At 59.9% G+C, this 15,000-nt stretch overlaps 1 non-coding gene across 1 annotated transcript; it reads right to left on the reverse strand.

Moving 5' to 3' along the window:
* Positions 1-3,944: 3,944 nt before the first annotated feature.
* On the reverse strand, positions 3,945-4,063 carry LOC131862265 (5S ribosomal RNA). The gene has a single exon (XR_009361281.1). It is a non-coding gene; the product is annotated as a 5S ribosomal RNA (ribosomal RNA).
* Between the last annotated feature and the right edge of the window lie 10,937 nt (positions 4,064-15,000).

The following is a 15,000-nucleotide window of genomic DNA, read 5'->3' on the forward strand; positions in this document are numbered from 1 at the left end:
CAACTTGCCTGGGCTGCGCACCAGGAAGGGCTCAAGATGGCACCCGCGTTCCGTTTTTTTCACTATCTTTCAGAACGGAAATTTTAAAATCTCGTTTTTTTTTGCCTTTTCTGGAAATTAGTGAAGGCAGCGCATCAAAGGTGCGCAACGCTGGTGCGAACCTGGGAGCGCTCCGATGTGTGCTCCAAGGTGCGGCGTGCACGAAGTCGGACCCCGGTTTGCCCCGGGTGCGCACCTCGCGTGCACCTTGGTGCGCACACCTTGGCTGGGTTGCGCGCCCTGGTGGGCACCATGGTGCGCACCAAGGAGCGCTCCGAAGTGTGCTCCAAGGTGCGGCGTGCACGAAGTCGGAGCCCGGTTTGCCCCGGGTGCGCACCTCGCGTGCACCTTCGCCGCGGTGGGCACCATGGCGTGCACGAAGTCGGAGCCCGGTTTGCCCCGGGTGCGCACCTCGCGTGCACCTTCGCCGGGGTGGGCACCTTGGTGTGCAGACCTTGGCTGGGTTGCGCGCCCTGGTGGGCACCATGGTGCGCACCAAGGAGCGCTCCGAAGTGTGCTCCAAGGTGCGGCCTGCACGAAGTCGGAGCCCGGTTTGCCCCGGGTGTGCACCTCGGGTGGGCACCTTGGTGCGCATGCCTTGCCTGGGCTGCGCACCAGGGCGGGCTCAAGATGGCACCCGCGTTCCTTTTTTTTCACTATCTTTCAAAACGGAAATTTTAAAATCTCATTTTTTTTTGCCTTTTTCTGGAAATTAGTGAAGGCAGCGCATCAAAGGTGCGCACCTCGCTGCCCACCACGGTGCGCAACGCCGGTGGGCACCCGGGAGTGCTTCGAAGTGTGCTCCAAGGTGCTGCGTGCACGTTGTCGGAGCCCGGTTTGCCCCGGGTGCGCACCTCGCGTGCACCTTCGTCGGGGTGGGCACCTTGGCTGGGTTTGCCCCGGCTGCGCTCCGAAGCGGGGTTATTGGAGCGCCGCCTCTTTTTTTGTCGGAGCGTTTGGTGGGGTTTCTCGCATTGGCTCTTCCGAGGCCCGGTTGCCACCCTGGCGCGCACGAAGTCGGAAGTAGGGTTAATTGCCCGGGTGCGCACCTTTGCCAGGGTGGGCACCTTACCTGGGCTGCGCACCAGGGCGGGCTCAAGATGGCACGCGCGTTCCGTTTTTTTCACTATCTTTCAAAACGGAAATTTTAAAATCTCCTTTTTTTTTTGCCTTTTCTGGAAATTAGTGAAGGCAGCGCATCAAAGGTGCGCACCTCGCTGCCCACCTTGGTGTGCTCTGAGGTGCGCACCCGGGAGCGCTACGAAGTGTGCTCCAAGGTGCGGCGTGCACGTTGTCGGAGCCCGGTTTGCCCCGGGTGCGCACCTCGCCTGCACCTTGGCCGGGGTGGGCACCTTGGCTGGGTTTGCCCAGGGTGCGCTCCGAAGCGGGGTTACTGGAGCGCCCCCTCTTTTTTTGTCAGAGCGTTTGGTGGGGTTTCTCGCATTGGCTCTTCCCAGGCCCGGTTGTTGGGTGCGCTCCCACCCTGGCGCGCGCGAAGTTGGAAGTTGGGTTAATTGCCCGGGCGCGCACCTTCGCCAGGGTGGGCACCTTGGTGCGCACACCTTGGCTGGGCTGCGCACCAGGGCGGGCTCAAGATGGCACCAGCATTCCCTTTTTCTCACTATCTTTCAAAACGGAAATTTTAAAATCTCGTTTTTTTTTTGCCTTTTATGGAAATTAGTGAAGGCATCGCATCAAAGGTGCGCACCTCGCTGCCCACCTTGGTGTGCTCCGAGGTGCCCACCACGGTGCGCAACGCCGGTGCGAACCCGGGAGCGCCCCGATGTGTGCTCCAAGGTGCGGCGTGCACGAAGTCGGACCCCGGTTTGCCCCGGGTGCGCACCTCGCGTGCACCTTGGTGCGCACACCTTGGCTGGGTTGCGCGGCCTGGTGGGCACCATGGTGCGCACCAAGGAGCGCTCCGAAGTGTGCTCCAAGGTGCGGCGTGCACGAAGTCGGAGCCCGGTTTGCCCCGGGTACGCACCTCGCGTGCACCTTCGCCGGGGTGGGCACCTCGGCTGGGTTGCGCGCCCTGGTGCGCACCAAGGAGCGCTCCGAAGTGTGCTCCAAGGTGCGGCGTGCACGAAGTCGGAGCCCGGTTTGCCCCGGGTGCGCACCTTCGCCGCGGTGCGCACCATGGCGTGCACGAAGTCGGAGCCCGGTTTGCCCCGGGTGCGCACCTCGCGTGCACCTTCGGCGGGGTTGCGCGCCCTGGTGGGCACCATGGTGCGCACCAAGGAGCGCTCCGAAGTGTGCTCCAAGGTGCGGCGTGCACGAAGTCGGAGCCCGGTTTGCCCCGGGTGCGCACCTCGCGTGCACCTTCGGCGGGGTTGCGCGCCCTGGTGGGCACCATGGTGCGCACCAAGGAGCGCTCCGAAGTGTGCTCCAAGGTGCGGCGTGCACGAAGTCGGAGCCCGGTTTGCCCCGGGTGCGCACCTCGCGTGCACCTTCGCCGCGGTGGGCACCATGGCGTGCACGAAGTCGGAGCCCGGTTTGCCCCGGGTGCGCACCTCGCGTGCACCTTCGCCGGGGTGGGCACCTCGGCTGGGTTGCGCGCCCTGGTGCGCACCAAGGAGCGCTCCGAAGTGTGCTCCAAGGTGCGGCGTGCACGAAGTCGGAGCCCGGTTTGCCCCGGGTGCGCACCTCGCGTGCACCTTCGCCAGGGTGGGCACCTCGGTGCGCACACCTTCTCAATGTTTTCTTGCCTTTTCTGGAAATTGGTGAAGGCAGCGCATCAAAGGTGCGCACCTCGGTGTGCTCCGAGGTGCGAACCCGAGAGCGCTCCGAGGTGCCCACGAAGTCGAAAGTCGGGTTAATTGCATTGTTTTCCCCGGGTGCGCTCCGAGGTGCGCAACATCGGCGCGCACCAAGGAGGGCTCCGAAGTGTGCTCCAAGGTGCGCACGATGGCGTGCACCTCTGGTGCGCACGATTCGGAGCTCGGTTTGACCGGGGTGCGCACACCTTGGCTGGGTTGCGCACCTTTTGTGCGCTCCAAGGTGCGCACGAAGTCGGAGCTCGGTTTGCCCCGGGTGCGCACCTTCGCCAGGGTGCGCACCTTGATGCGCACGCCTTGGCTGGGCTGCGCACCTTGGTGGGCGCCATGGTGCGCACCTTTCGTGCGCTCCAAGGTGCGCACGAAGTCGGAGCTCGGTTTGCCCCGGGTGCGCACCTTGGTGGGCGCCATGGTGCACTCCGAGGTGCCCAAGATTGGTGCGCACCAAGGAGCGCTCCGAAGTGCGCTCCAAGGTGCGCGCGAAGTCGAAAGTTGGGTTAATTGTCCGGTTTGCCTCGGGTGCGCACCTTGCGTGCACCTTCGCCAGGGTGGGCGCCTTGGTGCGCACACCTTGGCTGGGCTGCGCACACCTTGGCACCCGCGTTTCCTTCATTTTAATTTTTTTTTTTTTACAATCTCTCAAGTGGGAAATTCTATAATCTCAACTTTTTTTGCCTTTTCAGGAAACTTTTGAATGGAGCGCATCATTGGTGCGCTCCGAAGTGTGCTCCAAAGCTCTCTCCAGCTGCGTGCACCTGCCCCGGCCGCGCACCCGGCCCCGCCCAGCTTCGCTCACCTGTCCCGGGCGTCTGGTGCGGAACCTTAGAGTAAGAAACATCACCGTGCACCTTGGCCAACGTGCGCGACTCGACCGAGCGCGCACTGGCCGAGGTGCACACCGATTTCACCTGGGTGCGCGCGCAGCACCTCGGGCGCACCGGGGTGCGCGCACAACGCCCGGGTTGCACCGTGGCCTGTGTGCTCGGGGTGCCTCGGGTGCGCGCTCGGTGTCGCCCCCGCGCGCGCGGTAGTGCGGGCAGCGCACCCCGGCCCGGCCCGGCCCCGACGAGAACGCAAACGGGCAAAAGGTTTATTCAAATAGCATTGCGACGCCCGGCGAAAAACTAAAAAAGGGTGCAACACCGGGACTTCCCGGGAGGTCACCCATCCCAGTACTACTCCGGCCCAAGCGCGCTTAACTGCGGAGTTCTGATGGGATCCGGTGCACTAATGCTGGTATGATCGCACCCGTTATGAGCTTGTCGCAGTGTGTACTTAGCAAACCGCGACCCACGTGCGAATCCACCCCGGCCACCCACCCCCGTCGAGGTGCACACCCTCCCTCGCGAAGTGCGCCCCGTTCGCCAAGTGTGAGCCCTGCCCGGGTGCGCGCACCTTGCTAGGGCGTCGGGTGTGCACCCGGCCCGGCCTACGTGCGTGCACCTGGAGGGGGCGTCGTGTGCGTGCAGTGTCCCGTCTGCAACGCGGTGCCCACACACCACCTCGGGCGCAACGACCTGCGCTCACATGTGGGCCGAGTGCACCTTGGTGCATGTTCGGGGCGCCTCGGGTGCACGCTCGATCTTGCCCCGGTGCACCAAGGCGCTCGGTTTGCCCCGGGTGCGCACTTGGTGCAAGGTGGGCACCCAAAATAGGGATCAAGCACCAAAACACAAGTTTCGGGATGCAAAATGGGACCCAAGGACCACAAATGCGTTCCAAGACCCATGATGGGTCCACGAGAACAAAAATGTGTTCCGAGACTTAATAAACAAATATTGGGTTTTAGGAGAAGAAACATGCTCTGATGCCCAAAACGAGAATCGACCCCGAAAAGGCCACAGGCCAAAAGTGGGATGCGAGACAAAAAAAAATGGGACCCGAGGACCAAAATTGGGTTCCCAGGTCGAAGACAGGGCAACCGGACAAGAAACGACCTCTAAGGCTCGAAATGAGTCCCGACGACTAAAACTTGACAAGAAGCACCCATCAGGCACCCAACTCGACACCCATGGGATGCCGACCCACCCGGGCTTCCACCTAGCACACCTTGGCACCCACCCACCCTCGCACCCAACCTCGCACCCAACTTAGCACCTTTGAACCCACATTGGCACTCACCCTGACCCTGGCACCTTGGAACCCACATTGGCACTCACCTTGACCCTGGCACCCACCTTTGCACTCACCTTGGGACCCACCCTGGCTCCCACCTCGGCACCCACCCAGACACCCACCTTGGTTCCTTGGCACCCACCTTGGATCCTTGGCACCCACCCCGACACCCACCTTGGCACGCAACTTGGCTACTTGCCACCCACCTTGGCTCCTTGACGCCCACCCCGACAACCACCCCGTGACCTACCCTGGCTAGGGTTGGTGCACACCCACCCTGGTGCCCACCTTGGCACCCACCCTATGACCCACCTTGGCACGCACCTTAGTACCCACCCCGTTACCCACCCTAGGACCCACCCCGTGACCCACCTTGGCCAGGGTGGGTGCACCCACCCTGGTGCCCACCTTGGCACCCACCCATCCTAGCACCCAGCCTGTGACCGGGCTTGGAACCCAACCTTGCACCCGCACCCGTCTTGGCCAGTGTGGGTGCGCACCCATCCTGGCACCCACGTTGTGACACACCCTTTAACCCACGCACCCTAGCACCCACGTTGGCACCCACCTTGGAACCCAACCTAGCAACTTGGCACCCACCCCGTGACCCACCTTGGCATCCACCATAGCAGTCGCCGACTTGGCACCCACCTCGGCACCCACCTTGACACTTGTGGACCCACCTTGCCACTCACCCTAGCATCGACCCATCCTAGCACCCACCCTGGCACCTTTGCACCCTAGCACTCACCCATCCTAGCACCTAACCTGTGACCCACCTTGACACTCACCCTCGCACCCACCTTGGAACCCAACCTAGCACCCACCCACCCTGACACCAACCCTAGCACCTACCCACCCTTGCACCCACCCTGTGACCCATCTTGGCACCCACCCATCCTACCACTCAACCTATCACCCACCTTCTCACCCACCTTGGCATCCACCTTAGCACCCACCCACACTGGCACCTTGGCACCCACCTCGGGCAAGGTGGGTGCACACCCACCCTGGCACCCAATTTAGAACCCACCGAGCATGTTACCCACCTTGGCACCCACATTGCAGCCCACCCTAGTACCCACCCTATGACCCACATTGGCATCCACACCCTAGCACCCAGGCACCTCGACACCCGCCTTGACACCCACCCTAGCACTGAACCTGTGACCCACCTTGGAACTCACCCTAGAACCCACCCACCCTGTGAACCACCTTGGCATCCACCTTAGCACCCACCCACCTTGGCACCCACTCTAGCACTCACCCATCCTAACACCCAACTTGTTACCCACCTTGGCACCCGCCCTCGCGTCCACCTTGAAACCCACCCTAGCACCCACCCACGCAGGAGCCCACCTTGGCACCCAACCTAACACCCACGCATCCTGGCACCCAACTTGTGACCCACCTTGGAACCCACCCTAGTACCCACCTTTGAACCCACTATATCACCAACCCACCTTGGCACCCACCCTATGACCCTCTTTGGAATCCACCCTAGCACGCACCCACCCTGGCACCCACCATGGAGCGCACCCTAGCACCCACCCACCTCGGCACGCACCTCAACACCCACCTTGGTGTGCGCACTGCGCCAACCTCTCAAAGACCCTATGTGGTGCGCTCCAAAGTGTACACCTTTGGTGCGCTCCAAGGTGCGCACCTTTGGTGCACACCGAGGTGCACACCAAAGTGTGCACCGAGGTGAGCACCAAAGTGCACTCCAGGGTGCACACCAAGGCGTGCACCTTTGGTGCGGTCAATGCAAACGAATTCGGAAGTTGGGGTCGATGTCCTAATCGCTGCTGCAGACTACACGTATGAGAATCGGACAAATAGCTTTATATAGGGGAGGTGTTGCGTTTGATGGGTCGACTCCCCTGGTTGTGTGCACTGCACCAACTTCAAAGACCCTGTCTTGTTTAAGAAGTCAAAAGTTGGGGTGGATGTCCTAATCATTGCTGCAGTCTACGCATGTATGAGAATCAGACAAATAGCTTATATAGGGGAGGTGTTGCATTCGGTGGGTTGACTCCCCTGGTTGTGCGCACTGCGCCAACCTCAAAGACCCCGCATAGCAGAAGAAGTCGGAAGTCGGATTTTGGTGAGCACCAAGGCGTGCACCTTTGGTGCGGTCAACGCAGACGAATTCAGAAGTTGGGGTGGATGTCCTAATCGTTGTTGCAGGCTACACATGTATGAGAATCAGACAAATAGCTTATATAGGGGAGGTGTTGGGTTTGATGGGTCAACTCCCTTGGTTGTGCGCATTACGCCAACCTCAAAGACCTTGTTTTCGTTAAGAAGTCAAAAGTTGGGGTCAATGTCCTAATGGCTCCTGCAGGCTACACATGTATGAGAATCGGACAAATAGCTTATATAGGGGAGGTGTTGGGTTTGATGGGTCGACTCCCCTGGTTGTGCGCATTACGTCAACCTCAAAGACCTTGTTTTCGTTAAGAAGTCAAAAGTTGGGGTCGATGTCCTAATTGCTCCTGTAGACTACACATGTATGAGAATCAGACAAATAGCTTATATAGGGGAGGTGTTGGGTTTGATGGGTTGACTCCCCTAGTTGTTCGCATTACACCAACCTCAAAGACCTTGTTTTCGTTTAGAAGCCGAAAGTTGGGGTCGATGTCCTAATTGCTCCTGCAGGCTACGCATGTATGAGAATCAGACAAATAGCTTATATAGGGGAGGTGTTGGGTTTGATGGGTCGACTCCCCTGGTTGTGCGCATTGCGCCAACCTCAAAGACCCTGCATTGCGGATGAAGTCGAAAGTCAGAGTTTGGTGTGCTACAAGGTGTGGTCGAAGGTGCTCACCTAGGTGTGCACCTTTGGAGCACAGGAAAAGTGCCCTCCAAAAGTGCGCACCTTTGGAGTGCACAAAAGTGCCCTCCAAAAGTGCGCACCTTTGGAGCGCAGAAAAGTGCCCTCCAAAAAGTGCCCTCCAAAAGTGCGCACCTTTGGAGCGCAGAAAAGTGCCCTCCAAAAAGTGCCCTCCAAAAGTGCGCACCTTTGGAGCGCAGAAAAGTGCCCTCCAAAAAGTGCCCTCCAAAAGTGCGCACCTTTGGAGCGCAGAAAAGTGCCCTCCAAAAAGTGCCCTCCAAAAGTGCGCACCTTTGGAGCGCAGAAAAGTGCCCTCCAAAAAGTGCCCTCCAAAAGTGCGCACCTTTGGAGCGCAGAAAAGTGCCCTCCAAAAAGTGCCCTCCAAAAGTGCGCACCTTTGGAGCGCAGAAAAGTGCCCTCCAAAAAGTGCCCTCCAAAAGTGCGCACCTTTGGAGCGCAGAAAAGTGCCCTCCAAAAAGTGCCCTCCAAAAGTGCGCACCTTTGGAGCGCAGAAAAGTGCCCTCCAAAAAGTGCCCTCCAAAAGTGCGCACCTTTGGAGCGCAGAAAAGTGCCCTCCAAAAAGTGCCCTCCAAAAGTGCGCACCTTTGGAGCGCAGAAAAGTGCCCTCCAAAAGTGCGCACCTTTGGAGCGCACAAAAGTGCCCTCCAAAAGTGCGCACTTTTGGTGCGCACCAAGGCGCTGGTTCGGTCGTTGCAGGCGAGTTCGGAAGTTGGGGTCGATGTCCTGAGCGGAGGTGCAAACTACACAGGTGTCGGAATCGGACAAATAGCTTATATAGGGGAGGTGTATGCTTCGATGGGTCGACTCCCCAGGTTGAGCGCACCGCGCCAACCTCAAAGACCCTACGGTATGGATGAAGTCGGAAGTTGGGTCCGATGACCGATTCGATTAGTAGGTATGCTCATGAGGTCGGAATTTGGGTCCGATGACCTGCCATGTGCAGGAAGGCGAATGTTGACACTGTGCGTTGCAAGGTGCACACCAAGGCGCTGGTGCGGTCTTTTTAGTCGAGTTCGGAAGTTGGGGTCGATGTCCTGATCGGAGGTGCAAGCTACACAGGTGTGGGAATCGGACAAATAGCTTATATAGGGGAGGTGTATGCTTCGTTGGGTCGACTCCCCGGGTTGAGCGCACCGCGCCAACCTCAAAGACCCTACGGTATGGATGAAGTCGGAAGTTGGGTCCGATGACCGATTCGATATGTAGGCATACTCGCGAGGTCGGAATTTGGGTCCGATGACCTGCCACGTGCAGGAAGGCGAATGTTGGCACTGTGCGTTGCAAGGTGCGCACCAAGGCGCTGGTTCGGTCGTTGGAGGCGAGTTCGGAAGTTGGGGTCGATGTCTTGATCGGAGGTGCAAACTACACAGGTGTGGGAATCGGACAAATAGCTTATATAGGGGAGGTGTATGCTTCGTTGGGTCGACTCCCCGGGTTGAGCGCACCGCGCCAACCTCAAAGACCCTACGGTATGGATGAAGTCGGAAGTTGGGTCCGATGACCGATTCGATATGTAGGCATACTCGCGAGGTCGGAATTTGGGTCCGATGACCTGCCATGTGCAGGAAGGCGAATGTTGGGACTGTGCGTCGCAAGGTGCGCACCAAGGCGCTGGTGCCGTCGTTGCAGTCGAGTTCGGAAGTTGGGGTCGATGTCCTGGTCAGAGGTGCAAACTACACAGGTGTGGGAATCGGACAAATAGCTTATATAGGGGAGGTGTATGCTTCGATGGGTCGACTCCCTGGGTTGAGCGCACCGCGCCAACCTCAAAGACCCTACAGTATGGATGAAGTCGGAAGTTGGGTCCGATGACCGATTCGATACGTAGGCATATTGGCGAGGTCTGAATTTGTGTCCGATGACCTGCCATGCGCAGGAAGGCGGAATTTGGGTCCGATGACCGAGTTGATGGCGTGCCATGCGCAGAAAGGCGGAATTTGGGTCCGATGACCGAGTTGATGTTGATGGCCCGCCATGCACAGGAAGGCGGAATTTGGGTCCGATGACCGATTTGAAGGCGTGCCATACGCAAAAAGGCGGAGTTTGGGTCCGATGACCGAGTTGATATTGATGGCCCGCCATGCGCAGGAAGGCGGAATTTGGGTCCGATGACCTGACATACGCATGGAGTCCGACTCGGGGGCCGATGTTCGATTCGATGACTTGCATTGTGGGTAAAGTCGGAAGTTGTGGTCTTTGACCCGATTCGATGACCAGACTTCGGCTGCTTGAGAATCGCACAAATAACTTATATAGGGGAGGTAGTGTTCTCGAGCATCCTCCCCCCGTGCCCGTTTATGTCGATTGATGCTGGTGCTCGACTGGTTGGAGCGCTCGGATGCAAAAATCTTGCACCAGGATTTATCGATTGTGATGGACACGGCAAGTCTCCTGATTGCTATGCAGGAGCTCATCGTGAATCTCTATGCGGCCTTGGTATGGACTCGACCTGCGGAATGGTTCGGCAATGGTAGTCGCTCCAACACGTCCTTGCAATGGCCACAGAGGTGATTCGACTAGAGCTCCAGTCTAGCTTTTGGGTTGCTTGGCGGACTGGTATAGCCGCGATCGAGTTCCGGCCATGAACGTTTTAGATAGCTCTTGGGCTTTCTGGGACGGAAGTCGGAAGTTTGGGCTGTTGTCCGATTTGATGACCATTCTTCGGATGTGTGAGAATCGGACAAATAACTTATATAGGGGACTGTGTTGTCTCACGCAGCCCCCTCCGTGCCCCTCTATCTCGACCGATGTTGGTGCTTGAAAGGGTTGGGATCGCTCGGATTTATAAACGTGCACCACCATTTGTCGAGTGTGAGGGACGCGGCAGGTCTCCTAAATGCTATGCGGGCGCTCTCTGAGAATCTCTATCCGGCCTCGACACAGACTAGTCTTGCTGAATGGTTTGGCACTGGTAGTCGATCCAACACGTCGTTGTTGTGGCCGCCTAGGCGATTCGATTCGAGCCCCCGTCTAGCTTTTGGGTTGCTTGGCGGATTTTGCCCTATCCGCAAGTGAGCTCGGTCCCTAAACGTTCGAGAAACCCGATTGCTATGCGCCGACTCTCTTTCTTGCGAGCCTCCATCTAGCTTTTGGGTCTCTACGGAACGGAAGTCGGAATCTGGGACCGTTGTTTGATTCGACGAGGCAGACTACGGTTGTGCGAGAATCGGACAAATAACTTATATAGGGGAGGTGTTGACTGGAGCATTCTCCCCCGTGCCCCTCTAACTCGACCAATGCTGGCGCTCGAACGGTGGTAGCGCTCGGATTTTCATTGAGCGCCAGCATTGGTCGATTTAGAGGGGCATGCGAGATTCCCGAATGCTATGCGAGGGCTCTAACGGAAATGTCTATTGGTTTCGGTATGGATGCAATTGCGAGTGGTTCGGCAAAGGTAGTCGTTCCGATGCGTCCATGTCGTGGCCAAATCGATAATTCGATTTGAGCCCTCGTATAGCATTTGGGTCTCTCGATGTGATTCCGCATTCCAGTCCCTTTGGGCACTGCTTGAGCCGCATCCCAGGGGGTTCCCTTCCCAATAATCTGCCTCGCAACCCGATTGCTATGCGGTGAGGCTCCTCGGCCGCCTCGGAACTATCTGTGTATCAGACGCATCGCGGGATAAGGGGTTGGCAACGGTAGTCGCCCCAAGCGCGTCCGATGCTTGGACCATTCCGAGGCGGCCCTGAAGCCTCTTCCGTCTAGCCGTTGGGTCCTTCTCGCCGCATCCCTCGCCTCGCACCCCGATTGCTATGCGGTGAGGCTCCTCGGCCGCCTCGGAACTATCTGTGTATCGGACGCGTCGCGGGATAAGGGGTTGTCACTGGTAGTCGCCCCAAGCGCGTCCGATGCTTGGACCATTCCGAGGCGGCCCTGAAGCCTCTTCCGTCTAGCCGTTGGGTCCTTCTCGCCGCATCCCTCGCCTCGCACCCCGATTGCTATGCGGTGAGGCTCCTCGGCCGCCTCGGAACTATCTGTGTATCGGACGCGTCGCGGGATAAGGGGTTGTCATTGGTAGTCGCCCCAAGCGCGTCCGATGCTTGGACCATTCCGAGGCGGCCCTGAAGCCTCTTCCGTCTAGCCGTTGGGTCCTTCTCGCCGCATCCCTCGCCTCGCACCCCGATTGCTATGCGGTGAGGCTCCTCGGCCGCCTCGGAACTATCTGTGTATCGGACGCGTCGCGGGATAAGGGGTTGTCACTGGTAGTCGCCCCAAGCGCGTCCGATGCTTGGACCATTCCGAGGCGGCCCTGAAGCCTCTTCCGTCTAGCCGTTGGGTCCTTCTCGCCGCATCCCTCGCCTCGCACCCCGATTGCTATGCGGTGAGGCTCCTCGGCCGCCTCGGAACTATCTGTGTATCGGACGCGTCGCGGGATAAGGGGTTGTCACTGGTAGTCGCCCCAAGCGCGTTCGATGCTTGGACCATTCCGAGGCGGCCCTGAAGCCTCTTCCGTCTAGCCGTTGGGTCCTTCTCGCCGCATCCCTCGCCTCGCACCCCGATTGCTATGCGGTGAGGCTCCTCGGCCGCCTTGGAACTATCTGTGTATCGGACGCGTCGCGGGATAAGGGGTTGTCACTGGTAGTCGCCCCAAGCGCGTCCGATGCTTGGACCATTCCGAGGCGGACCCGAAGCCTCTTCCGTCTAGCCGTTGGGTCCTTCTCGCCGCATCCTTCGCCTCGCACCCCGATTGCTATGCGGTGAGGCTCCTCGGCCGCCTCGGAACTATCTGTGTATCGGACGCGTCGCGGGATAAGGGGTTGTCACTGGTAGTCGCCCCAAGCGCGTCCGATGCTTGGACCATTCCGAGGCGGACCCGAAGCCTCTTCCGTCTAGCCGTTGGGTCCTTCTCGCCGCATCCCTCGCCTCGCACCCCGATTGCTATGCGGTGAGGCTCCTCGGCCGCCTTGGAACTATCTGTGTATCGGACGCGTCGCGGGATAAGGGGTTGTCACTGGTAGTCGCCCCAAGCGCGTCCGATGCTTGGACCATTCCGAGGCGGACCCGAAGCCTCTTCCGTCTAGCCGTTGGGTCCTTCTCGCCGCATCCCTCGCCTCGCACCCCGATTGCTATGCGGTGAGGCTCCTCGGCCGCCTTGGAACTATCTGTGTATCGGACGCGTCGCGGGATAAGGGGTTGTCACTGGTAGTCGCCCCAAGCGCGTCCGATGCTTGGACCATTCCGAGGCGGACCCGAAGCCTCTTCCGTCTAGCCGTTGGGTCCTTCTCGCCGCATCCCTCGCCTCGCACCCCGATTGCTATGCGGTGAGGCTCCTCGGCCGCCTTGGAACTATCTGTGTATCGGACGCGTCGCGGGATAAGGGGTTGTCACTGGTAGTCGCCCCAAGCGCGTCCGATGCTTGGACCATTCCGAGGCGGCCCCGAAGCCTCTTCCGTGTAGCCATTGGGTCCTTCTCGCCGCATCCCTCGCCTCGCACCCCGATTGCTATGCGGTGAGGCTCCTCGGCCGCCTTGGAACTATCTGTGTATCGGACGCGTCGCGGGATAAGGGGTTGTCACTGGTAGTCGCCCCAAGCGCGTCCGATGCTTGGACCATTCCGAGGCGGCCCCGAAGCCTCTTCCGTGTAGCCGTTGGGTCCTTCTCGCCGCATCCCTCGCCTCGCACCCCGATTGCTATGCGGTGAGGCTCCTCGGCCGCCTTGGAACTATCTGTGTATCGGACGCGTCGCGGGATAAGGGGTTGTCACTGGTAGTCGCCCCAAGCGCGTCCGATGCTTGGACCATTCCGAGGCGGACCTGAAGCCTCTTCCCTCTAGCCGTTGGGGCTTTCTCGCCGCATCCCTCGCCTCGCACCCTGATTGCTATGCTGTGAGGCTCCTCGGCCGCCTTGGAACTATCTGTGTATCGGACGCATCGCGGGATAAGGGGTTGGCAGTGGTAGTCGCCCCAAGCGCATCCGATGCTTGGACCATTCCGAGGCGGCCCTGCAGCCTCTTCCGTCTAGCCGTTGGGGCCATCTCGCCGCATCCCCCACCTCGCACCACGATTGCTATGCGGTGAGGCTCCTTGGCCGCCTCGGAACTATCTGTGTATCGGACGCATCGCGGGATAAGGGGTTGTCACTGGTAGTCGCCCCAAGCGCGTCCGATGCTTGGACTATTCCGAGGCGGCCCTGCAGCCTCTTCCGTCTAGCCGTTGGGGCCATCTCGCTGCATCCCCCACCTCCTCGGCCGCCTCGGAACTATCTGTGTATCGGACGCATCGCGGGATAAGGGGTTGGCAGTGGTAGTCGCCCCAAGCGCGTCCTATGCTTGGACTATTCCGAGGCAGCCCTGCAGCCTCTTCCGTCTAGCCTTTGGGGCCATCTCGCCGCATCCCTCGCCTCGCACCCCGATTGCTATGCGGTGAGGCTCCTCGGCCGCCTGGGAACTATCTTCGTATCGGACGCATCGCGGGATAAGGGGTTGTCACTGGTAGTCGCCCCAAGCGCGTCCGATGCTTGGACTATTCCGAGGCGGCCCTGTGGCCTCTTCCGTCTAGCCGTTGGGGCCATCTCGCCGCATCCCCCACCTCGCACCCCGATTGCTATGCGGTGAGGCTCTTCGGCCGCCTTGGAACTATCTTCGTATCGGACGCATCGCGGGATAAGGGGTTGTCACTGGTAGTGGCCCCAAGCGCGTCCGATGCTTGGACTATTCCGAGGCGGCCCTGCAGCCTCTTCCGTCTAGCTGTTGGGGCCATCTCGCCGCATCCCCCACCTCGCACCCCGATTGCTATGCGGTGAGGCTCCTCGGCCGCCTTGGAACTATCTTCGTATCGGACGCATCGCGGGATAAGGGGTTGTCACTGGTAGTCGCCCCAAGCGCGTCCGATGCTTGGACTATTCCGACGCGGCCCTGTGGCCTCTTCCGTCTAGCCGTTGGGGCCATCTCGCCGCATCCCCCACCTCGCACCCCGATTGCTATGCGGTGAGGCTCCTCGGCCGCCTTGGAACCATCTTCGTATCGGACGCATCGCGGGATAGGGGGCTGTCACTGGTAGTCGCCCCAAGCGTGTCCGATGCTTGGACCATTCCTAGGCGGCCCTGAAGCCTCTTCCGTCTAGCCGTTGGGGCCTTCCCGCCCCATCCCTCGCCTCGCACCCCCGATTGCTATGCGGTGAGGCTCCTCGGCCGCCTTGGAACCATCTGTGTATCGGACGCATCGCGGGATAAGGGGTTGGCACTGGCAGTCGCCCCAAGCGCGTCCGATGCTTGGAC

The sequence above is a fragment of the Cryptomeria japonica genome, unplaced genomic scaffold (genome assembly GCF_030272615.1).
Source record: "Cryptomeria japonica unplaced genomic scaffold, Sugi_1.0 HiC_scaffold_40, whole genome shotgun sequence".
Classification (NCBI taxonomy): Eukaryota; Viridiplantae; Streptophyta; class Pinopsida; order Cupressales; family Cupressaceae; genus Cryptomeria; species Cryptomeria japonica.